The 24976-nt window shown below is 48.8% G+C and overlaps 1 long non-coding RNA gene across 1 annotated transcript; it reads right to left on the bottom strand.

The window, feature by feature from the left end:
• Positions 1-3129: 3129 nt before the first annotated feature.
• LOC138283825 (uncharacterized) lies at positions 3130-13884 on the bottom strand. Its single transcript, XR_011201318.1, has 2 exons — positions 13001-13884; positions 3130-7003 (listed from the first exon to the last, which is right to left on the bottom strand). It is a non-coding gene; the product is annotated as an uncharacterized lncRNA (long non-coding RNA).
• Positions 13885-24976: the final 11092 nt, after the last annotated feature.

The following is a 24976-nucleotide window of genomic DNA, read 5'->3' as shown; positions in this document are numbered from 1 at the left end:
GGCTGAAGTCCGGCACACACTGGAGGAGCTCTGGGCACCACCCCTAGGGTGGTGATGGACAGGGGAGTGGTCACTCTCCTTTCGTTTGTCCAGTTTCTTGCCAGAGCAGAGGACAAGGAGTCCCTAAACCGGTGTAGACTGGCTTATGCAAGGAGGGCGCCACAAAGCATTTCCAGAGGCTGGGGGAGGCTACCCCTCCCCAGCCAGTACCACCTATTTCCAAAGGAAGAGGGTGTAACACCCTGCTCTCAGAGGAAATGCTTTGTTCAGCCTTCCTGGGACTGGGCTGCCCAGACCTCAGGTGGCAGCAGCTGTAGCTGCAGTGCAAGCCTCAGAGAGCTGGGTTGGCAGTACTGGGTGTCCATGGTGGAGCCCCCAGGATGCATGGAATTGGCTCCCCAATACCAGATTTGGAATGGGGGGACAAATCCATGATCTTAGACATGTTACATGGCCATATTCGAAGTTACCATTGTGAAGCTACATATAGGTATTGACCTATATGTAGTGCACACGTGTAATGGTGTGCCCGCACTCACAAAGTTTGGGGAAATGGCCCTGAACTATGTGGGGGCACCTTTGTTAGTGCAAGGGTGCTCTCACACTTAGTAACTTTGCACCATAATTTTCAGCAAGTGACGGTTAGACATATAGGTGACTTATAAGTTCCTTAAGTGCAGTGAAAATGGCTGTGAAATAATGTGTGCATTATTTCGCGCAGGCTGCAATGGCAGGCCTGTGCAAGGGTTTGTCTGAGCTCCCTATGGGTGGCAAAAGAAATGCTGCAGCCCATATGGATCTCATAGAACCCCAATGCCCTGGGTACCTAGGTACCATATACTAGGGACTTTTAAGGGGGGGGGGGCAGTGTGCCAATTGAAATTGGTAAATGAAGTCACTAATCTACAGTGACAAATTTAAAAGCAGAGACAGCATAAGCACTGAGGTTCTGATTAGCAGAGCCTCAGTGACACAGTGAAGCACTACACAGACACACACATTAGGCCATAAACTATGAGCACTGGGGTCCTGACCAGCAGGATCCCAGTGAGACACGCAAAAACACACTGAAATACAGGTAAAAATGGGTGTGACATGCCAAGGAAGATGGTACTTTCCTACACTGTCTAATAGATTTCTTAGGTTTACTGTATTAAGGTTGCCTAGTACCATATTCAGTTTCTTTTTTCATTCCTCTCTAGCCTATGCATTTTATTATTTCAGAAACACATTCTCAAGTTAATGTTTGGCATTGTTGTTATTAAATTCTGATAATCAGCCCATGCAATTTCTTGAAAACTGTAAACAACAGAAAGGCTATCCACGTAAATGAGTCATACTTGCTGCATTGATCAGCATAATTGACATTTCCCTCTTTTAATCAACTGAATCCCCATCTCCTATTGCCTTTTATAACACAGCATTTTCAGTGACTGCTGCTGGGAAACTCATGCTTACTCTCATGGCAGAATTATTAGAGCTCTTTTGAGAAACTGCATCTATAAGGTTCTCCATGGTCATCAATTTAAATGTGCTCTGAAAAAACATCCTTAGAACTAAATCTCCCTCGTCCTGAGTAAAGTGCTTTAGGGAGACAGGACTAAGAAAGTCCAATTCTAGATAATTATATGACTGTCTATTATACGTTTTGGTCAGCATGTTGTTATGCCAACACAGATTCCTGACAGCAGTTCTTGTTGTGCTGCATCTAATGTAAGAAGATGTACAGAAGGGGCAAGAAGGTCTGGTGCCAAACGACTGTTCACTGTAATAGTATTTTGAATACATTATGACTGAAATAAAGGGTCAGTTTAATGTCCTTTCCAACATATGAGGATGAGGCTCAAAAACCCTTACATAATAGGCTAAGATTTACTTAAGCTTTGCACGGGTGGTAGCATGATGCAAATGACATAAAGTAGCAACTGTGATCTGCTCTTTGGGAGAAAAGCTATTTGGATCTCTGAATAAGTGACCTTTTCACAGTGTCAAATCCACTTTGACCCACTTTGCGTCAATCGACATTATGGCATTACTAGGGGAAGATTAGCTCACGTACCCATAAGATGTCACGCAAATCCCAATCAACTAAGACTTTGTGGCAAAGCAAATGCCTAGTGTGTGGGAATGTGCTGATTGTCTCCAAAACCCTACACATTAGGGGCCACTAATACGTATTTACAAAGCCAATCAAGGGGCAAATTGGGCTACCTTGAGTGGTTTTGTTAAATAAAATGTAATGCAAAACAGCGGCTTGCTCTGAATTGCATTACATTTCATTCTGAGAGGCATTCCATGGGTGGAACATGGGTGTTACCATGCATCAACCGATGGAATTCACACAATTTTGTGAACCTGGGATTGCGTGAAATTGCTATGCCTCCCAAAGGATGGTGTAACAAGAAGAAACATCGATTTTTCTGCTCTGTATCTCCTCTTTCTATATCTTAGAACTGGGTTTCTGGTTGGCTAGTGTATGCACCTAAGCCAGGCAGAACCCACACTCTAGGCAAGGCAAGTAAGCTGTGCACCAAAGATAACCTGTGTTCACCCCCAGGTAGCTTGGCACAGAGCAGTCAGGCATATCTCCAGAGCTCATGTGTAAAGCGTTTGTGCAACCCACTCACACCAGTGATACAATTAATACACCAAAAAAGAACCTCCACACAGGATTATATAAAAATATGCTTCTATATTATATGTAACACCATACCAAGATCACATAAGTACAATATATGCTTTGCTTAAGAAATGCGCTTTCCAAAAGTGTACTCCTTGTACAGAGGGACACAAAACTCCCAGCATTAGAAATCACAGATATCATAGAAAGATATCACTGTGGATGCATGACACTCCCAAAAGACATAATTCTAGTACGATTGTGCAAGTAAGGCAGGCTTATCAGTGATAAGCACATATGGCAAAACAATATAAATTTTACAACTGGTCCACGTACTGCAATTGAATAATTCGGCCAAACAGCATGAATTGGGGTAAAGCGACATGAGGCATATAATCCGTGCACATAATGCCCATGGCAAGCTCACAGGGCCAAACACTGTCAAATGCACATATTTGCAGATACTTACAAATGCATTTACAAAGGAGTTTTGACACGGAGAGCCGGAGTGAAAAATCAATGACCAAAGGTCTGTTTATTTTTGCTGCAGCAAAGAGGACAGGTTTACCACTGGCATCCCAGGCCCGAAGTAAAGTGTGCTGCCATAAAGCGTTTAACAGTGATATTTATACTCATACATCAAAGGATACATAAAATGTGTAACTAATGATATACGTCATACAGATATTTTAAGGAGTTAATCAGTTTCCACACACTGGTTCCATTTCCAGCCTTGTCCTTGCCTCCCTTCTGCAGCTGCCTGACTCCCCACATTCTTGAGACCCTTCAAAGGATTACGTGGTTCAAAGGTATAGATATCAGCCTTTCCCTCCCCAAAATACCACAGCCGAGGTCAGTTAGTTATTTGAACACACAATTATAATGAATACAGTGCCCCAGTTAGGGAAAGAAACCAGCTGCAAACCTATGGCGTGGAACCAGGCTTATTTTACCTAAACAAATATACATAAGATAACATATGTGATAGACAGTGCGTTCAGAGACAACAAAAGCTCAAACTTACACGTGTAAAAGAAACGAAGCAATTCAAAATGAATTCTAACAATCGACCCTTTTTGAGTTTTTTTTTTCTTCTGAACATAATAAACGTTTTGAATAGTTCTAAATTTCCTCATATATGTTGAATTTTACTCCCACTTCATTGAAATTTGCATTCATGGGGACATAAACAACCGATGGGTATGAGCAACCAGTATCTGTAGTGAGGACAGTGGGGTCAATAGCCATTAGGGAAGTTATCTCTTCTCTCTGCATCATAGCTCGATTGGTTTCTAGTATTTTTACTGGCGGAAGTTTACACAATTTTAAACAGGAACAGAGAGCAGGTAAGCACTGCACTAATAAACAACTTAATACAATAGCTATTATTATAAAAAGTATGTCTTTAAACAACCAGCCCCACCCCCCAAACCAAGACCATAACCATGATAAACTCCAATCGCCTCCTTCATATTGGCCCCCCTTTTCAAATACCTGTACTGCTTCTTTTATTTTCCCAATATCCAATTCTATCTCTGATGACTTGTTGACAAAATAACAGCACTTTTGCTGGTACTGATGTTGGATTAAAACACATACTCCTCCTTGTTGTACTGTAATCAAGTCTAGGGCAAGCCGATTTTGTATCGCCAATTGGGCTGCAGAGTTTATCTCTACCTGTATACTTCCTATGGCCTCTCTGGTGGCATTAAATGCAATGGCTAATTCAGCTGACATATTCATCATTGCCAGTTGTAAATCGAAAATTCCAAATCCGGGAATAAGAACATGTAATACTTGAAATACCCAGTTCTTTCGCTCCTCCAGTATGGGTGTCCCTCGTTTGTACCTATGTGCAAAACTCCCCATGTTAAGGGGCTGGGAAGATGATATATTTGATATCACAGTAATGTTGGGTGCCAAATATGCCAGTGAACATATCCCTTCCCAGTTTAGAGGCAGTACTTTATATGCAGTTCTTCCACATACGAAGTACATGCCTCCCTGGATTTGTGAATTTATAATGCTGTATTTTATTCGAGGCAATCCTACACCCTCTGGGGTGTCATGCTCAGAATTATTGCAATATTTGTAATCTTCCCAGATTGTATTTAGCAATGATACATTTGCCCAGGGTGCAACATATGAACATCTAGCCGTCCAGAGGGGGCCAAGGAAAACCCGGGACAATATTACAGGTGAATTTTTCCCATTTCTATCTTGTTCTCTGGAGGGATCATATAACAATCCTTCTGGATCTACTAGAATCTCATTTTCTCCCACAGTCAGGTTCCAATATTTCACAGTGTAATTTTGATGAGTCCCATTAATTAACGCTGTCCAATTTCTGTCTATTTTCTCCTCTCCTTCAAGATCCCAATTCCCTGTTTTTATATCAAATAACAAAGTGTAAACACACTGTTCAGGAGGGATCTTTCCCATGTATTTTGCCTCTGGGTTTTTCCCATAAAAATAGGTACCAAAACATATGGGAAACATTTTAAGTGTGGCATTCTCTCCAGGCATCGGGGAGAGCTTGTATTCTGCCTGGGTATTAGGGAGCACCGCACACCTAGGGTACCATTGATATTCTTGTTGGTCACATCTCCAAGTGGTATTTGGTACAAGACACACTTCCCCTCTTTCATATTCGCTTGGTGATACTGGTACTTCATAAAGGCCTATAGGATCCTCGGGGTGTCTAGACAAGTGCCGGCAAATCCAACAGTCAGTGAGACTTAATGTCTCCGCTAATTTTCCATGAACCTTTATCAATGGATGTAAGGTAGGATTTTGCAACAATGATGCAACACCACTGGACATTATACATATTAACATAAGGGTCACTAGGTACTTCATTATGGTTTTGTAGAAATAGTTATAAGGCCACTCTTCCCTATTCTCTAGAGGGATATTTGTCCTGCCAAATGGATATATCTTCATAATTTTATTGTGCTCTTCTTCTTGGTCCTACAACTTTTCTATGATACCGTTTTACTCGTCTCAACCGCCTACGCGTGTTCAAAAATATACTCACACAATTACCAAATATGTAAATGCAAAATATTGATATCACTATACTAATAATCATATACGTATAGATACAGATAAGTGAATTTTTCCTTCAATGTTCACACCCACTAGGGTTCAGCACCGCCGTGCTTTCCACTCTAGCAGTTAGGCTGCACTGGTTGGTCCATGAACAAGTTTTTTTTTTCAAATACAGGACAATAGAGGTTGGCTTGATCCTAGGTCCCTTAGCTTCTCCTTTTCAAGTTTTAACTCCTGGTGAGTCTCAACTCCCAGTGAGTAAGTCGCGATACTTCAAAGTTAGTCTTCAGTATAGTTTGTCAGTTTCGTTCAGTGTCTCAGCAAAATGAGGGCGGAGGCCAGCAATTTTCAACCAGATCAGTGATGTGCTTGGGTATTTAAACAGAAAAAGGGCACCTTTTTTTTTTACCGCTGGGACTACAAACCGCACCAACCCTAATGGCTGGCCGCTTCCGTAGAACTGGTACTTGGTTTTTTTTTTTCTTTCTCGCCAGTCACAGAACTGTTAGCTCCATTTACCCACTGCTTGAATAGCGTTGCACAAACTGCATCCCACTATACTTGTGTTCTCGTTGAGACAATTGTTCTGACCAATGTTCTGGTGTCGTTGCACAGGCTAGTCACCCGTGTTCGTGCTGGAATTTTAGTCATCACAGTCATTTACAACCTCGTCGCCCAAAGTGTGCGTAACAACAGTGAGGATAGCTCGTTTAAATGCTGGTACATCAATGGCATCGGAAATGCCGGTGGCGGTGAAAGCGGGGAACTGTATTTCACGAAGGCAGGCGTGCCGTATTCTGCTGAGCAAAGGATTCCTTGGCCATTCAGAAGAGACCTCAGTTTGCAATTCCAAGCTAGGAGCTATCAGGGTGATGTAAATGTAGCTTTTCGTAGGGGTCACCACCTTACGCACCTTCAAAATTCTGTTCATTTGGATGGGCGAGGACGCAGGTTGTATCGATGAGTTTGTTGATCTTCAAACAGCAACTCTTCGTCACTGGGCTGCTGTGTCACCTCAGGAGCAGAAGTAGCACTTGAAACCTGTGGAGGTGTTTCCTGTCTCCCTACTTCGCTGTAATCAGGAGACAATGGTAATTCTGCTGTTAGAGTACTCTGTAGTGGAATTGGTGCACGCTTACAGTGGCTAGCATGTATCCAGTTTTTCCTTCCTTCCACTTTCACCGCTGTCTGTGTTGCAAGCAGTACCTGGGCTGGCCCCCGCCACCTGGGCTGAAGACTGTTGGTTCTTTGAAAATTCTTTGTCATAAGCCAATCCCCTGGCTTAAAAGGGTGACCAGGGCCTTCAAGAGGAGTCGGTAGGCTGGCCTTGACCTGTTGGTGGATCAAACGCAAATCTTTAGTCAATTGTTTACAGTAATCTACAAACAAAGGATATTGCACTTCAGAAAGCTTCTTTGGTCGTGGTACCCCCCAGATATTGGCTGGCCTCCCCATGACAACTTCATAGGGGGATAATCGTGACTTGCTACTGGCAGTCATCCTGATGGACATTAATGCTAGGGGCAAAGCATCTGGCCATTTTAAGTTGGTCTCAGCACAAATCTTAGCTATTTTGCTCTTCAAGGTGTAATTATACCTTTCTACAAGGCCCGCTGATTGTGGGTGATTTGCAGCATGAAATCGATGTTTGATGTTAAGGGCGGTACAGACCTTCTCCATTACCTCATTAGAAAAATGACTGCCATTGTCACTCCAGACTAATCGTGGCAAGGCGTATCTAGGAAAATATTCTTTTAGTAATATTTTGGCGGTAGAGAGAGCACCATTGTCTTTTAATGGGTAGGCCTCTATCCATTTTGAAAACATGCATACTACCACTAACACGTATTTCAGTTTGTTACACGGTTCCATGTGGATAAAATCCATCTGTATAGCTTCAAAAGGGAGATCAGGAGGGGCAAAGTGGCCAGGGGGCGTAGGGGTCCCTTTTCCTGCATTGTGCACTGCACACACCATACAACTTTTAACCAGGTTATTAGCAGCTTTGGATATCAGAGGATTACTCCAAACATGGTCCAAAGTTGTCTTGATGCCTTGGGCACTGATGTGTGCAGGACTGTGGGCCATAGTAACCATAGCGTGTACATAGCAATTAGGTAACATCCATCTTCTTCTGTCTGTGTCATCTGTGTAACAACCCTCACTGTCTAGTCTACCGTTCTTCTCCCACTGTTCCCTTTCCTCTGCTGTTGCTTCTGCTTGAATATCTCTCACACACTGCATGGTATTTTCTAATACTTCGTACTGGGGCTCTCCCTTGATGCTACTCTCAACATATGCATTGTCAAATGGTGCTCGTGCTGTTGCTTTCGCTGTAGCATCTGCAAAAGCATTTCCTCGTCCTATATCATCAGTAATTTTTTTGTGGGCACTACACTTAATGATTGCGACCTGACGGGGCAGACTGAGAGCAGTCAAAAGTGTCACAATCAAGTTGCCATGCTGGATGGTAGTGCCATGTGACGTGATAAAGCCTCTATTCGCCCAGAGTCGCCCAAAATTATGAGCTACTCCAAACGCATATTGGCTATCAGTGTAGATGTTAACACTAAGATGTTCACTTATTTCACAAGCTCTGGTGAGGGCAATTAATTCTGCAGCCTGTGCCGAATTTTGCGGGATTCTATGAGATTCAACCACTGTTTTGACTGTGGTGACGGCATAGGCTGCAGTGGTCGTACCATCTGGTAACTTGAAGCAAGACCCATCTACAAACAGCTCTCCCTGTGGGTCAGATAGGGGAGTGTCTGTCAAGTCTACCCGTCCCTTAGTTTCTTCCTCAGTGGCAAAAATGCAATTATGATCAAATTCCACATTGTCCTGAGGGAGGGGTAGTAACGTAGCTGGGTTCAAGACATTGCACCGCTTCAAAGTAATATTTGGACTGAACAATGTTAATTCATAACCCGTTAGACGAGCACTGGTGAGGTGCTGCGTCTGTGTCTTGTTTAACAAAATATCAACGGCATGAGGAACCATCACAGTGAGCGGATTGCCACCAACAAACCCTTCACTTTGTTTCACCGCAGCTGCTGCAGAAGCCACTCCTCTAAGACAAGTAGGCAAAGCTTGCGCCACAGTGTCCAAGGTGGAAGAGAAGTATGCACAAGGGCGTTGTCTCCCACCTTGGGCCTGTGTCAAAACAGACAATGTACAGCCATGCTTTTCATGCACAAATAAAACAAATGGTTTGCTGTAATCCGGATTACCCAATACAGGAGCAGAGCACATCGCCTTTTTTAATTCTTGAAAAGCCTCCTCACATTTGTCAGTCCAAGGTACAGGAGAGGGCACATCTGAAAGTGTCAGAGCAGTCAATGGTTTTGCTATAAGTGAAAAATTTGGAATCCACTGTCTGCAAAAAGATGTAAATCCCAAAAATGCTCGGACTTCAGAAGGGGTGCGTGGTGCAGTCATTGTATGAACCAATTTAATTCTGTCTGGATGTAATCTCCTTCCCTCCTTAGAGAGGAGGTGTCCTAGATAGGTGACCTCCTCTCTACAATACTGCAATTTTGGAAGGGACACCTTATGGCCCAGAGGTGCTAAATGATGTAATAATGCAACAGTATCAGTCTTACATTGTGTCATGGAATCTGAGGCAATTAAAATATCATCAATGTACTGCAACAACGCAGAGCCTGTAGGTGGATTGAATTGGTCTAATTGACGTTTAAGACATTGACTATATATGCTCGGGGACTCAACAAAGCCCTGTGGAATTCTTGTCATCGCGAATGATCTACCAAAAATCGCAAAGCTAAACAAATATTGAGATTCTTCGGCAATTGGAATGCTAAAGAAAGCATTCTTCAAATCGATTACGGTGAAAAAACACGCAGAGGGTGGGATCATGGTGAAAAGACTATTCATGTCTGGGACCACGGGAAACTGGGGAATTACTATTTTATTAATTTCTCGGAGATCAATAACTAATCGATATACTGTGTTATCAGTAAATGATTGCTCACCATCTAATCTATTAGCATCATTTCGTTTCTTTACAACAGGAAGGATTGGACTGTTACATGGGCTGCTCACTATTTCCTTTATGACACCTGCATGCACAAGATCAGATATGACTGCCTTGAGCCCTTTTTCGCTTGATTTAGGTAATTTGTATTGAGGAACACGAGGTAACCGGGCACCTGGTTTGATTTTTATTACAATAGGGTCGATATCCATAATGCCTACATCATTCTTGCCTTTGGCCCATAAGCGAGGGTCTATTTCCTGTAGCTCTGGGGGTAAGTCGTATTCCTGTGAGAACATGCACCGAGTTGGGGAAACACTATCCATAGTTACATAGACACCATCCATTGAACAGTGAATAACTGCATTTAATTTCTTTAACAAATCTAATGCAAACAAGTTTTCATTGCAACCTGATGTTAAAGAGAGTGGCGTGTGTACTGTAAATGGGCCTACAGTTACTCTCATAGGTGTTGAGATGGGGCTCACCACGGGGATTCCAGAAATCCCAATTGATGTGGTATGAAGCCCAGACAGGGGAGCCCCGGGGACTGCAGAATGTGCAATAGATGTTCTGGTGGCACCAGTATCTAGAAGAAACTTATGGCCCTCTCCTTCGATTTTTACATCAATGTAGGGACCATTTTGATCTACAGGAATACTTACTCGCCCCTGGCCCTGTCTGTGGCTGTCCTAATAATTGTAGGATTCAGAAAAGAAATCATCAGCATAATATTGTCGTTCAAATGCATTGTCAAAAATATTAGTGTTACGCGGGACCTGATTCTCATTCTGCGAATTCTGATCAGTTCTACCTCTTCCTCGTCCTCGTGCATTACCTGCCGCGTTCCCTCTATGAAGTGACATACTTTGTCTTCCTTCCAGTAATGGGCAAGTATCACGCCAATGTCCATCCTGCTTACAGTAGGCACATTGGTTGATATTTAATCGGCGGTCTTGGGGTGGTGCAGATGCACCTCGGCCTCGACCCCTTCCCCGTCCCCTTGGTGGGCCACCCCTTTGCTGAGGGGTTGCATCCCGCTGAGGGTATGCCTGCTGTAATAATACCTTTTTCTTCAATTCTTTTACTGACTTCTCATTCTTTTCTAATTCTTCCTTGTACCTGCTCTCATAGTATTGCGCCATCTGCAAAATCTCTGCCTGTCCCTTCGTCATCCACGAACTCTCTGTTGCTTTTAATTTTTGTGATATTTCAGGTAGAAGGCCATTAACAAAGCGTTCTACAAATAGTGTGACACCTGTTACGGTGGCGAGGTCTTGACCGCTAAAATCTATGAACGCTTGTTCAATTCGAGTAAAATAATCTGGGACATCTTCACCTATTTTCTGTTTATAAGTGGCAAGCTTTCCCCAATCCACAGTCTGAAGAGGTATAACAGTTTCTAACTTAGTCAATATCCGATTAGGTAAATCTAAAATATCCTGATGCGGCAGGGTTCCTGGTGCCCTTTGTGCTTCATGTGCTTCTAAACCCCCCCATGTATTTCCCAAAGTAGGTGCATCATCTACTCTTCTAATTTTATGCCAAACTTCAGGACCCAATAAAACACCAAAAAAATAGTCAATGTCTTTGAGTGTCATGGTTGTGGTGGAAATGGCAGTTCTAAGGTCCCGATAGAATCCAGCTGGATTCTTTCGAGGGTCTGGCAAGTCTTTCTTTATAGCCATTACCTCCTCCCTTTTCCATGGTATATGAACAAATTGGGCCACCGGCACGGGAGCTGGTTGTCCGGCGGCAGCTGCTGCTGCGACTGCAGCTGCAGTGGGCATATCAGGGTGCACTTCCCTCATTGGGTACCCCTTGTCATATCTATTTAGAACATCTTCCCTGGCTATGACACAAATGCGTACTCCCTCATTTATGCTGCTACTATCAAGAATACAAGCCCTACTGTCCCGCCATAATTGGTTTAATTCTTGTTCATAAGGGAGAGGGGTAGAATCTGTAATCCAAGACTTCCAATCCCTCTCCAATTTTTCAATCATATACAACAGTGCTAATTGCTGTCCAAAATGTGACATCTGTTGTATTGTGTCCATAATATCGGTGTGGGTGTAAATAAGATGTGACATCCAGTTATCTGACTGATCCTTGATAACCCGTTTTTCCCAATCCCCAATAGTGGAGCGGGTACCAGGGGGCGAAATCGACTTCATATGTGTGCTCCATATGGGTGAAAGTGAGTGAGTGGCTGTGCACCGTCGGCGTTGTCCATTTGGGGTATTAGGGGCAGGGGACATTATTGGTAACCTTGCAGTGTTGGCTGGTAGTGGTGGGGCAGGTGGCGGAGGGATTAGGACTTGGGCTATTTGGGTGGCTTGAGCTAGAGGCTGTGGTGGCTGTGGCACATGCTGCTGTAGTGGTGCACCTGGATTTCCCAAATTGTGCCCTTGCCCTTGCTGCTGTTGCTGTGCCCCCATGATAGGTTGGGCTACTGCAGGGGGTGTGTAAGGTGGAGGTGCAGTAGGGCTATTATCTAATAGCTGTAGCATTACCTCATCTTCCTCTAATGCATGTTTGGGTTCTGTTGGCTTTGATACATAACTTCCCTCCACCTGGGCCCTATGGACTCTATCTTCAGACTCAATTCTTTTCTGGGTTTGGGAATGGTGGTACAGGGCGGCTTTCTGCATGATGGTTCTCCGGTTCTCCTTCTCTAACAGTTTATCTGACTTCGTTTTTCTTTTGGTGGCCTCAATTTCCCATTTTCTGTATACTTCAAACATATGTTGTCTAGCCTTTTTATGAAACAAACATTCCTGTAGGTAGGTTAGTTTCTTTAAATCAAAAGACCCATCCTCCGGCCACTGGAGGTCAGGACAATGTCTAGTATATTTGCGCCATATACTATTATACAAATTATTCTCTAAACCATAATCCTTTAACATGTCCCACCCTGGTGTTCCCTCTTTTGGAATGGGTTGCTTTTTATCTAAACGTGGCACATGATTTCGGCGAAAACAAAGACATAACCCTTGCCAACATTTCTTATTTCCCATATCTAACCTTTTAATTTTTCAAAATGCAACACGCACCAAATTTCAAAATGCAACCTGCACCGAAAAAAAAACCCTTTTTCAAATGTGCACCAAAGAAAACCTTTTCAAATATTTACCAACTTACAAATTGCTCCAGGCCTGGGCAAATTACTCAAACAAGAAAAACACATGTAATACAAATTGTCAAATGGTACCTTGTACAAATGCAAATTTACCAAGAACTAATCATTCCCAAAAATGATAAGTTATCCAAAAACAATTATTCTCTCAAATGCAAGTTAAAGCAGACAAATAGCCAGCGAGGAACAGTCTTACCTGACTATCTGCTTTTTCCTGGATTTCTCTCCGGCCGCCCGTGTCAGACTAATCCGTCAAGATAAACACCGATGTTTCAGGGACTTCGCTGGGACATCATGAGAAAACGGGGGGAAACCTGCCCGGTGGATAAGATGCAGCTGCTTCAGAAACTAAGTCTTTGTGCAGGGGCCCCTGGAATCTACACCTCCGGAACGGCGTCCCCCCACTGGCAGCACGTCTCGTGACAGAGCTACTGAAGATATCCACTGGAAGGTCCCTGTTCGGGCGCCAAATTGTCAAATGCACATATTTGCAGATACTTACAAATGCATTTACAAAGGAGTTTTGACACGGAGAGCCGGAGTGAAAAATCAATGACCAAAGGTCTGTTTATTTTTGCTGCAGCAAAGAGGACAGGTTTACCACTGGCATCCCAGGCCCGAAGTAAAGTGTGCTGCCATAAAGCGTTTAACAGTGATATTTATACTCATACATCAAAGGATACATAAAATGTGTAACTAATGATATACGTCATACAGATATTTTAAGGAGTTAATCAGTTTCCACACACTGGTTCCATTTCCAGCCTTGTCCTTGCCTCCCTTCTGCAGCTGCCTGACTCCCCACATTCTTGAGACCCTTCAAAGGATTACGTGGTTCAAAGGTATAGATATCAGCCTTTCCCTCCCCAAAATACCACAGCCGAGGTCAGTTAGTTATTTGAACACACAATTATAATGAATACAGTGCCCCAGTTAGGGAAAGAAACCAGCTGCAAACCTATGGCGTGGAACCAGGCTTATTTTACCTAAACAAATATACATAAGATAACATATGTGATAGACAGTGCGTTCAGAGACAACAAAAGCTCAAACTTACACGTGTAAAAGAAACGAAGCAATTCAAAATGAATTCTAACAACACTAGGTCAAAGTATTGCTAATACCTGAGTATTACCCGGGTAAAAACACACACAGCACCTTTTTGAATGCCGAGAGGGTTTGAAAGGTGATTGGATTGGCACCTCCATCAAGGTTTCTCCCCATCATGCATTAGAGGTAGATTCCCGCACGAGGTACGTTAGCTGGTGGGAGGGTGCACACACAACTTAGATCTGCAGGAAACTCTCCTATGGCTCCCATGTGCAGGCTTTCATGAGCATCTGCCCACAAGTGTGCAGGGCAGCAGTTGAAGTTACAGGACCTGGGGTCTCTCTCTCAGCAGCCGTGGAAGCACCATGAGGCTGCTGGGGAGGAGCACAGTACCTGATGTCCTGTGGATGGTGGTAACCTGCCACACCCATGCCAATACAGGCAAGATTTCTGTTAGACTTTTCATTCTTGGTGTGGTCTCCCTTAACATTTTGCCTCTGTTCCCCAGGTTGTTGATGTGTGCTGGTCTCTGATTTTACTGTTTTTGTTACTCTGAGCACTTTACCACTGCTAACCAGTGCTAAAGTGCTCCTTTACAAAATGTGTATGTAATTGGTTTATCCATGATTGGCATATTTGGTTAACTAGTAAGTCCCTAGTAAAGTGCACTAGAGGTGCCAGGGCCTGTAAACCAAATGCTACTAATGGGCTTGCAGCACTGGTTGTGCCACCCACATAAGTAGTTCTGTAATCATGTCTCAGACCTGCAATTGCATTGTCTGTGTGTGCAGTTTTAACTGTAAGTTCGACTTGGCAAGTGTACCCACTTGCCAAGCCTAAACCTTCCCTTTTCTTACATGTCAGACACTCCTAAGGTAGGCCCTAGGTAGCCCAAAGGACAGGGTGCAGTGTGTGGTTAAGGTAGGACATATAGGGGGTCATTCTGACCTCGGCGGTAAAAGGCCCTTACCGCCGGTCAGAAATCCGCCATTCTACCGCCGCGGCCACGGTAGACCGCCACGGTCATTCTGACCACCAACTGTGAAACCGCCAAAAATCCGACATCCAAGGAAGGCCGCCACATCAGCGGGCCGCGGAAAACTGGAGATGACCAAACCTCCACCGTCACGCCAACACAAACACACCCATGCCATTCTGACCCACGAATCCACGCGGCGGTCTTTCAACCGCGGTATTCCATTGGCGGTACACACCGCTGCGGTCAAAATACACACCCAGCTCCAAAACACTGCCACATTGGACATTTTGAAATACGCACACCTGAGACACATACAAACAACGCTCCCACACATCCAATCAACTATAAAACACACACCCACATCACCCACAAACCCCCACTAGTTGGAAATCGGAGCGAAGGCGAGAGCGAGAGAGATAGAGATAGCGAGCACAGCAATAGAAAACCCCAACACACACAGGAACACAACTTCATCACCCACACCACATCTACGCACACATCATCACATATCACCACGCACATCACCACAAACACCACCCCACACCTCATCCACACCACCCCATGGCACCCCAAAGACACCCAAGGTTTTTGGACCAAGAACTCCGGGTCATGGTGGAGGAAATCATGAGGGTTGAGCCCCAGCTCTTCGGCACACAGGTGCAGCACACCACCATAGCAAGGAAGGCTGAGCTATGGCAAAGGATCGTAGACAGGGTCAACGCTGTGGGACAGCATCCCAGAAATCGGGAAGATATCAGAAAGCGATGGAACGACCTACGGGGGAAGGTGCGCTCGATGATCTCCAGGCACAACATCGCTGTGCAGAAGACTGGCGGTGGACCCCCACCCACCCCACCCCAATTCACAGCATGGGAGCAAGAGGTGGTAAACATCCTGCATCCTGATGGCCTCGCTGGAGTACACGGAGGAATGGACTCTGGTAAATCGAATCTCAACTACTTCACCCCCCCAACCACCAGCATGCCAACCCCCCCCCACCCCCAATCTCACCCCCCAGCACATAACCTCCCTGCCAATGTCTCACCAGCACCACCAACCCCTGAATGCCAACACAAACCATAGACAGCCACCACCAAAGCATGACCATTGCACATACCCATACACCCCCCCAAACCCTCACAACACCTCCCACAAGGGAATGCCAGCACTGGGGAACAAGGGCACTCAAAATGCACGCCATGGCACACAGAAACAATAACCATACTCCTTCACCCCTGCAGGGCCCGAACGCCAACACACCGCCACGGAGGGTCCAGAGATGTCCATCCCACCCCCAGAACAGGCCCCCAGCGAGGACAGCAGCTCTGTCGACCTAGAACCTGACGACCAGCCCGGACCATTGGGGACCTCTGGACAGTCGGTTCCCCACACACAGACACAGGCCACAGCAGACCCAAACCCCTCTGGGAACACCAGCACAGCTCCCACCCAGCGGGCCCATGCCTCTGTCTCGTGGATGCGTCAATCAGCGGTGTGTCCGCCACTACAGGGCACCCAGGCTGACCCAACACCCCAACAACAACAGGGACCTGGGGGCAGTGGTAGTGGGCACACTGTCCAGGGGACAGAGGCCCGGGGAAACAGGGCAACTGGGAGGGCTGCTGTGCGACAGGGGGGGGGAGGACAGGCCCAGGGAACCGACTCTCCAAGAGGCCCTCACCACCATCATGGGAGCATACCATCACTCCCAGGAGACGATGGCGACGGTACTGGCCAGGTTCACCGAGATCCAGGCACAGCAGGAGGAACGGTACATGGGGTTCAGCAATGAACTCCGGGACATCGCTACCGCAATGGGGACCATAGTCCAGGCCCTCAACCGGATAGAAACCACATTGCGGGACCATGTGGCACCGCAAAGGGACCCTGTCACTAGCCAGGAACTGCCTACCACCTCCGCCGGCGCTAGTGGTCAGGAGGCCCCCACAGAACGACGGGCCACCAGAACCCCACCTCCTGCTGAAGAACAACCACCCCGCAAGAGGAACCTGAGATCTCAAAGGAAGACAGAGTAGGATGCCAAGATCCCCGCCAGCCTAATATCCCCCCGGATGTCATTCTACTGTCCCACAGTGTCACCCTGTCCATCCTTCCACAGCCATATGAACAATGCACCTGTGCGACCGAGAACTGGACTCTGCCATGGACATAACTCCACCCTCACCCTTCACCGTTTTAATATCATGTACCAAAATATAGCACTAAAAATAAATCACTCATTGCACATAAATCATTCTGGAGTCAGCCTGTATTAATTACAAATGTATAACACATTACTTATCAATAATGTTCTGTTATTTATGTGTGGACAACATACCGATGTCAATAAGCATTAGTCCATGGGCTAACCAAGCAGAAGTCACGCAGTGGGTCATACAGCACTGAAAAGGGAAGGGAAAAGTAAACTTCAGTTTAAAAGAACTGGGGGGAAATACACAAAGTAAAGATGCAGGGGGCATTCAGTAAATGTTAAATGGCGTGGGTGATTCCTACCTGTGTGCTACTGAAAATACTGTTGGATAACTCTGTCCCTGTTGTCTGGGTCGTCCTCTTCGTCTTCCTCCTCTTCACTCTCCGCAGGCTCCACAGCTGCTTCAACCCCACCATCTGGACCATCCTCCTGCAGGAAGGGCACCTGACGTCGCAATGCCAGATTGTGAAGCATACAGCAGGCCACGATGATCTGGCACACCTTCTTTGGTGAGTACATCAGGGATCCCCCTGTCATATGTAGGCACCTAAACCTGGCCTTCAGGAGGCCAAAGGTTCTTTCAATGACCCTCCTAGTTCGCCCATGGGCCTCATTGTACCGTTCCTCTGCCCTGGTCCGGGGATTCCTCACTGGGGTCAATAGCCAAGGCAGGTTGGGGTAACCAGAGTCACCAATTAGCCACACACGTTGTCTCTGTAGCTGTTCCATCACATAAGGGATGCTGCTATTTCGCATCACATACGCGTCATGCACTGACCCAGGGAACATGGCATTCACATGGGAGATGTACTGGTCAGCCAAACAGACCACCTGAACGTTCATCGAATGGTAACTTTTCCTGTTTCTGTACACCTGCTCATCGTCTTTTGGGGGTACTAAAGCCACATGGGTCCCATCAATGGCACCAATTATGTTGGGGATATGTCCAAGGGCATAAAAATCACCCTTCACAGTGGCCAAATCAACCTCCTCAGGGAATACAATGTAGCGCCGCATGTGTTTCGTCAGGGCAGACAACACTCTAGACAAGATTTTTGAAAACATAGGCTGAGACATTCCAGATGACATGGCCACTGTTGTCTGGAATGAGCCACTTGCCAGAAAATGGAGGACTGACAGAACCTGCACTAGAGGGGGAATTCCTGTGGGTTGGTGGATGGGGGACATCAGGGCTGGCTCCAGCTGGGCACACAGTTCATGTATAGTGGCTCGGTCAAGTCGGTATCGTAGTATGATGTGGCGTTCTTCCATTGTCGACAGGTCCACCAGCGGTCGGTACACGCGAGGATTCATCCTTCTCCTCGCAAGTCCCAGCGGACGGTGCCTAGGAAGGACAACATGGAGCACAGAGTCAAGCAAGTCACAGGTACGTTCACCACTGCATGCATAGCACACGATTATCTATGTATTGAAAGGCGTGTATGTGTGGCAATGCAAGGCCTAGGCCTGTGTGACGCAGTACAAATAATACCATGTGGGCCCTTGAAATGGCGGCTGCCTGACCTGTGAAGTGGGACAATGGGATGTGAGGTCAATGCGCTGGCGTGGCACACCGTGGCGGTAGGCGGTCGAAGACCGCTATACGAAGCCGCATTGGCTAACATTGAAGCCTATGGGTTTCAGGAACCAATAATGAGGTGCGCCGGCGGTCGCGGTACGCACCGGCGCGGTACGCACCGCCGCGGGCGTGACCGCCATTTTCTATCTGCTTAATCACTCGAGACCTGATCTTCCACAGGAGAGGACCTATACTGCAAGTGCTGCTGTGACCTCGGTCTGGAAGTGACAATGGCTGCTGCGACTGGGGAAAGGGCCCCCGCCTTCAGTTCCGAAGAGTTGGAGAAGCTCGTGGACGGGGTCCTCCCCCAGTATGCGTTACTCTACGGTCCTCCAGACCAACAGGTAAGTACACTGGGTGCACATTGAATGGGCTATGCCTGTGTGGAGTGGGGTGGATGCTAAGTTGGTGGGGTGGGGGGCGAATGAGGAGTGCAACGCACGACAGATGAGAGCATGTGCCATATGGCAAGGTTGGGGAGGGGGGGCCAATCGCATCTAACATGCAGGAATATGATGATTTCTCCTTCCCACCCTGTACATGTCAAATAGGTCACCGCTCATCAGAAAGTGGACATATGGCATGCCATCGCCAAGGAAGTCCGGGCCCTGGGGGTCCACGTCAGACGGGGCACCCACTGCCGCAAGAGGTGGGAGGACATCCGCCGCGGGACCAGGAAGACCGCAGAGTCACTGCTGGGGATGGCCTCCCAACCTAGGAGGGGTGCCAGTTGTACCCTGACCCTCATGATGTCCCGGATCCTGGCGGTGGCCTACCCTGATTTGGATGGGCGCTTGAGGACATCACAGCAGACACAAGGGGGTGAGTATCAGCACATTCTGCTATCTCTCTGCGCAGTGGAGGCGTCTGGGTGGGGGAGGAGGGTTGGGGGTGACATTAGGCCAGGGCGCTTTCTGTAGTGTAGTCCTCTCCTTTAGGCATGGCCCTGTGCTCCCGGCCCCCACCTCTGTAGGGTGACAAGTACAGCTATCGATGGTCCAGCATCACACATGTGCGCCTTTGTCGTCTCTAGACCTGTTGTCCTAGTCAGAAGTACTGAGTAGTGTACCCCAAATGCGCGGCTTAGTGCATGAGGCTCCTGTGTCTGTCCTCTCCGCCAACGGTGTTGACATTGCATGCACTCAACCTGGTCTTCGTTTTTCTCCCCCCACCCTTCTTCTTCATCTTCTTGTGCATCTGTGCATTAGCATCATCAGGCGGAGGAGAATTGGCATCGGAGCACGAGGGAGCTGCAAGTCACAAGGCCCCGGTGGGACCAGGAACAGACACCGAGGGCACCAGTGATCCGGAGGGCGAGGGGAGCACCACAACGGGGACCGGTGGTGACACCAGCGACAGCGACACGTCCTCGGATGGGAGCTCCCTAGCGGTGGCGGCAACATCCGGGCCCCCCGCCTCTACAGGTACAGCCGCCACCGAGCGCACCAGCCCCACCCTCCCAGCAGCCCCTCAGCCTACGCTCTGTGCCCGCTCGCCCAGGAAGGCGGGCGTCTCCTTCGCCCCAGGCACCTCAGCCCCTGCCCCTGTTACCCCTGCTGCCCTCAGTGAGGAGGTCATTGATCTCCTCAGGACACTCATTGTTGGGCAGACTACCCTTTTGAATGTCATCCAGGGGGTAGAAAGGGAGGTGCATCGGAGCAATGCCTACCTGGAGGGCATTCATTCGGGTCAGGCTGCCCATCAACGATCGTTCAATGCTCTGGCCTCAGCACTGACGGCAGCCATTGTCCCTGTTTTCAGCCTCCCTCTTCTGACTGCCTCCAGCCTGTCTCTGTCTCCTGTTCCTCAGCCTATCCCATCCACACCATCAGACCAGCCTACACACACCTCAACACCCAAGGGCAGCTCATCCAGACACAAGCACCACAGAACCCACAAGCATTCACGCAAGCAACACCCAGATGCAGACATTCCAACAGTCACTACCACCTCTGTGTCCCCCTCCTCCTCGTCTCCCTCCTCCCTCCCTGTGACGTCTACACTCACACCTGCATGCACACCACCATCAGCCAGTGCTTCCATCATCAGCACACCCTCCAGTCCAGTCCGCACACGTGCAGTCACCACCCCCACTACCATTTACACGTCCCCTGTGTCCACTCCCACTGTGTCTGTCACCCCCTCTTCCAAGACACACAAACGCAGGCAGACACCCACCCAACAGCCATCCACCTCACGACAGCCTCCAGCACATGCACCTGCACCCAAAGACAGCACACCTGACTCTCCTACAACCACATCCTCTTCCTCCACTTCCATCTCCACTTCTCCCACCTTTTACCTTGGTCCTAAGAAAGTTTTCCTTGCTAATCTTGACCTCTTCCCCTCCACTGACCCACCCCCTCCATCTGCAAAGAGTCCCAAGAGCACCTCAGCCACCACCAGCCCAGCTTCGAGTGTCACTGTGGTGCATGGGTTCTGGAGCCCACCCTTTGCCAGCAGTGACACTTCAATCAGCAGCAAGGGGACAGCCAGCCCCCCACCAGGCAAGAAGACCAGGAAGCTAAAGGGCCGCCGTGAGAGGACTGACACGGCTGCCCCCAAGGAGCCAAGTTCGCCCACTTCACCAGCCACAACATCTAGGGGAGGCAAGGGCCCGAGAGCCCCATCTAAGGAGCGAAAGGGCAGCAGGGCGGAAAAGTCAGCCAGCAGGAGCGCGGAGCAGGAGGGGCCCACAAGCCCCATCCCGGGTGTTAGGAAGGACACCAAAGGGCCCAGGACTCCGTCACCGAAGGGTCCAGCAACAGCACGGTCGGAGGGCGACTGAGCAGGGAGTCCAGGCCAGGTCTGGCTCCCTTGACCTACTGGACGAGCACCGCTGAAGAGGGCCCCGCCGTGCAGAAGAGCACCGCTGAACAGGGCCCCGCCGTGCAGAAGAGCACCGCTGAAGAGGGCCCCGCCGTGCAGAAGAGCACTGCTGAAGAGGGCCCCGCCGTGCAGAAGAGCACCGCTGAAGAGGGCCCCGCCGTGCAGAAGAGCACCGCTGAACAGGGCCCCGCCGTGCAGAAGAGCACCGCTGAAGAGAGCCCCGCCGTGCAGAAGAGCACCGCTGAAGAGGGCCCCGCCGTGCAGAAGAGCACCGCTGAAGAGGGCCCGCCGTGCAGAAGAGCACCGCTGAACAGGGCCCCGCCGTGCAGAAGAGAACCGCTGAAGAGGGACCCGCCGTGCAGAAGAGCACCGCTGAACAGGGCCCCGCCGTGCAGAAGAGCACCGCTGAACAGGGCCCTGCCGTGCAGAAGAGCACCGCTGAACAGGGCCCCGCCATCTCAAACACCGCTCCGCTGGGCCCTTCATCCCAAGCACTGCTCCGCTGGGCACCGCCATCTCAAGCACCGCTCCGCTGGGCCCTTCATCCCAAGCACCGCTCCGCTGGGCCCCGCCGTCTCAAGCACCGCTCCGCTGGGCCCTTCATCCCAAGCACCGCTCCGCTGGGCACCGCCATCTCAAGCACCGCTCCGCTGGGCCCTTCATCCCAAGCACCGCTCCGCTGGGCCCCGCCGTCTCAAGCACCGCTCCGCTGGGCCCTTCATCCCAAGCACCGCTCCGCTGGGCACCGCCATCTCAAGCACCGCTCCGCTGGGCCCCGCCGTCTCAAGCACTGCTCCGCTGGGCCCTTCATCCCAAGCACCGCTCCGCTGGGCCCTTCATCCCAGGCACCGCTCCGCTGGGCCCCGCCGTCTCAAGCTCCGCTCCGCTGGGCCCTTCATCCCAAGCACCTCTCCGCTGGGCCCCGCCATCTCAAGCACCGCTCCGCTGGGCCCCGCCGTCTCAAGCACCGCTCCGCTGGGCCCTTCATCCCAAGCACCGCTCCGCTGGGCCCCGCCATCTCAAGCACCGCTCCGCTGGGCCCTTCATCCCAAGCACCGCTCCGCTGGGCCCCGCCATCTCAAGCACCGCTCCGCTGGGCCCTTCCTGTCATGCACTGTTAACGGTTCACTGTGCCCACCATGCCTCCTCCTTGACCAGTGGAGACTGTAATCCACCTGATGGACTGTGGCTTTGCACTCCCCAGGATTGATCAGTGGGCAACCCACCCACTGTAGAGACTTGAGAGACTGTGGCTTTGCACTCCCCAGGATTGATCAGTGGGCAAGCCACCCACTGTAGAGACTTGAGAGACTGTGGCTTTGCACTCCCCAGGATGGCCGAGTGGGCATGGTGGCCCCTTTGTGGATCTGGCGTCGTGGAATCATGTGGCTGTGGTGCCCCCCCCTTCCTTTCCCCCTGAGGTGCCTGTAGTTTTTTCATCAGATGCCCCTGCAGTGTTCTCTCCAAAGGACTCAGGTCTCCTGTGTGGGCTTTGCCCTTGTGTTGCTACACTTTGGCCCACGGACACTTTGAATCTCGTTAGTTGTGCAGGACTTATTGCCTCGGTTTTTCGTATGCACTGGATATTGAATTTGGATTTATGAGTTGTTATTGCTATTTGACCGTGACTTATCAGTGGTTTTTATTTCCCATAAATTTCGAGTCACTATTTAATTATGTCCTTGTTTTCTTTACGGGGGTTTGGGTGGTTTCACTGTGACTTGTTGCTCTGCATTGGTGTGTACATGGTTTGGGGGGGTGGGTGTATCGCGTATGTGTGTGCACGTGACCTTTCGTCCTCCCCCCTCCCCTGTGTCGTAGGTGCAGTACTCACCGTTGTCGTCTGCGCCGGCGTTCGTACTCGTGGTAGATGAGCAGGTAGACGAGAGCAGGTAGGATGTTTAATTCGGGTTCCATGCTGTCCTCCTTCCTCGTGGAGTGCGTAGAGGTGCGTGTTTTCCCGTTCGTAGTCTGTTTCCGCCGTGTTTTTATCGGCGGTGCTCCCGCCCCGGAAAAGGTGGCGGATTGGCCGGTCATGATAGTGTGGGCGGAACATTGTCTGCCGCCTGGCTGTTGGCGGTGACCGCCGCACTGTTTGTCGGTCCCGCCGTGGCGGTCGGAGTGTTAATGTGGCGGGCTGTGTTGGCGGTTCCCGCCAGGGTCAGAATTCCATTTTTTGGACCGCCGGCCTGTTGGCGGGTTGGCCGCCGCTTTATCACCGACCGCCAGGGTTAGAATCACCCCCATAGTAATGTGTTTTATGTGTCCTGACAGTGAAATATTGCTAAATTAGTTTTTCACTGTTGCAAGGCCTGTCCCTCTCATAGGTTAACATGGGGGCTACCTTTAAATCTGATTAAAGTGTAGATTCCCTTTGGGAGCGGATGGACATCCGGAGTTTGGGGTCTCTGAGCTCACAATGTAAAAATACATCTTTTAGTAAAGTTGATTTTAAGATTGTGTGTTTGAAAATGCCACTTTTAGAAAGTGAGCATTTTCTTGCTTATGCCATTTCTGTGACTCTGCCTGTTTGTGGATTCCTTGTCTGGGTCAGTTTGACAGTTTGGCTGGTTGCACCTCACACTAGACAGTGACACAAAAGGAGCTGGGGTGTAGTCAGCATTTCCTGATCTGTGCTAGGAGGGAGGGGAGGAGTGGTCACTTACACCTGAAAGGGCTGTGCCTGTCCTCACACAATGCAGTCTCCGACCCCCTGGTGAGTGTCTGGGGCAAGGCAGGATTTCACATTCAAAAGAGACTTTACTTTTAAGTAGGCCTACTTCAAAGGAGAAATTGGGTATAAGAAGGGCACCCAAAACCACATACTTTAGAACACTTCTGGAACCAAGAGGAACCTCTGCCTGGAGAAGAGCTGAGTAGCTGAGGAAGAAGAACTGCCCTGCCTGTGACTGTGCTTTGTGGAGCAATCCTGCAGTTGCTGCTTCTGCCAGAGTAAGAGGGCAAAGACTGGACTTTGTGTGCCTTCCATCTTGAGAAGAAATCTCCAAGGGCTTGATCTAGAGCTTGCCTCCTGTTGTTTGAAGTCTCAGGGACAGCAAAGACTTCTCTCTGCCAGCACCTGGAGTCTCTGGAGAGACTCCTACTCTGCCCTGTGGTGCCCATCCAGTTCCTGGGACCCTGAAAGGAGAAGCTGGCAGCCTAACGACAAGAAAATCCATGCACAGAGTGCCGTGCGGGGAAAAGATTGATGCAACTCCGGTCTGCGGCTGAAATAACGACGCGCGCCAGCTCCACAGCTGAAGAATCGACGCACGGAGCAGGAGAAACGATGCGCAGCTTTGCTGACGGAGGCTGGGTGATCACAACCTGCACTGCTGGGATTTCGGATCATCGTGCAGCTGGATTTCTGACTCACATACCGCCGTGCGGAGTTATTTTTGACGCACACCCGCCAGTACGGGGTTATTTTTGACACGCACCAGGTACATTTTCACGCTAGCAGCGCTAGTGTGTGTTTAAAACTACTTATTTTTGTTGTTTTGGTCTTGTTTTGTTTAGATAA

Source organism: Pleurodeles waltl, chromosome 3_1 (assembly GCF_031143425.1).
Source record: "Pleurodeles waltl isolate 20211129_DDA chromosome 3_1, aPleWal1.hap1.20221129, whole genome shotgun sequence".
Classification (NCBI taxonomy): Eukaryota; Metazoa; Chordata; class Amphibia; order Caudata; family Salamandridae; genus Pleurodeles; species Pleurodeles waltl.
This window is presented reverse-complemented; position numbering and strand designations above follow the sequence as displayed.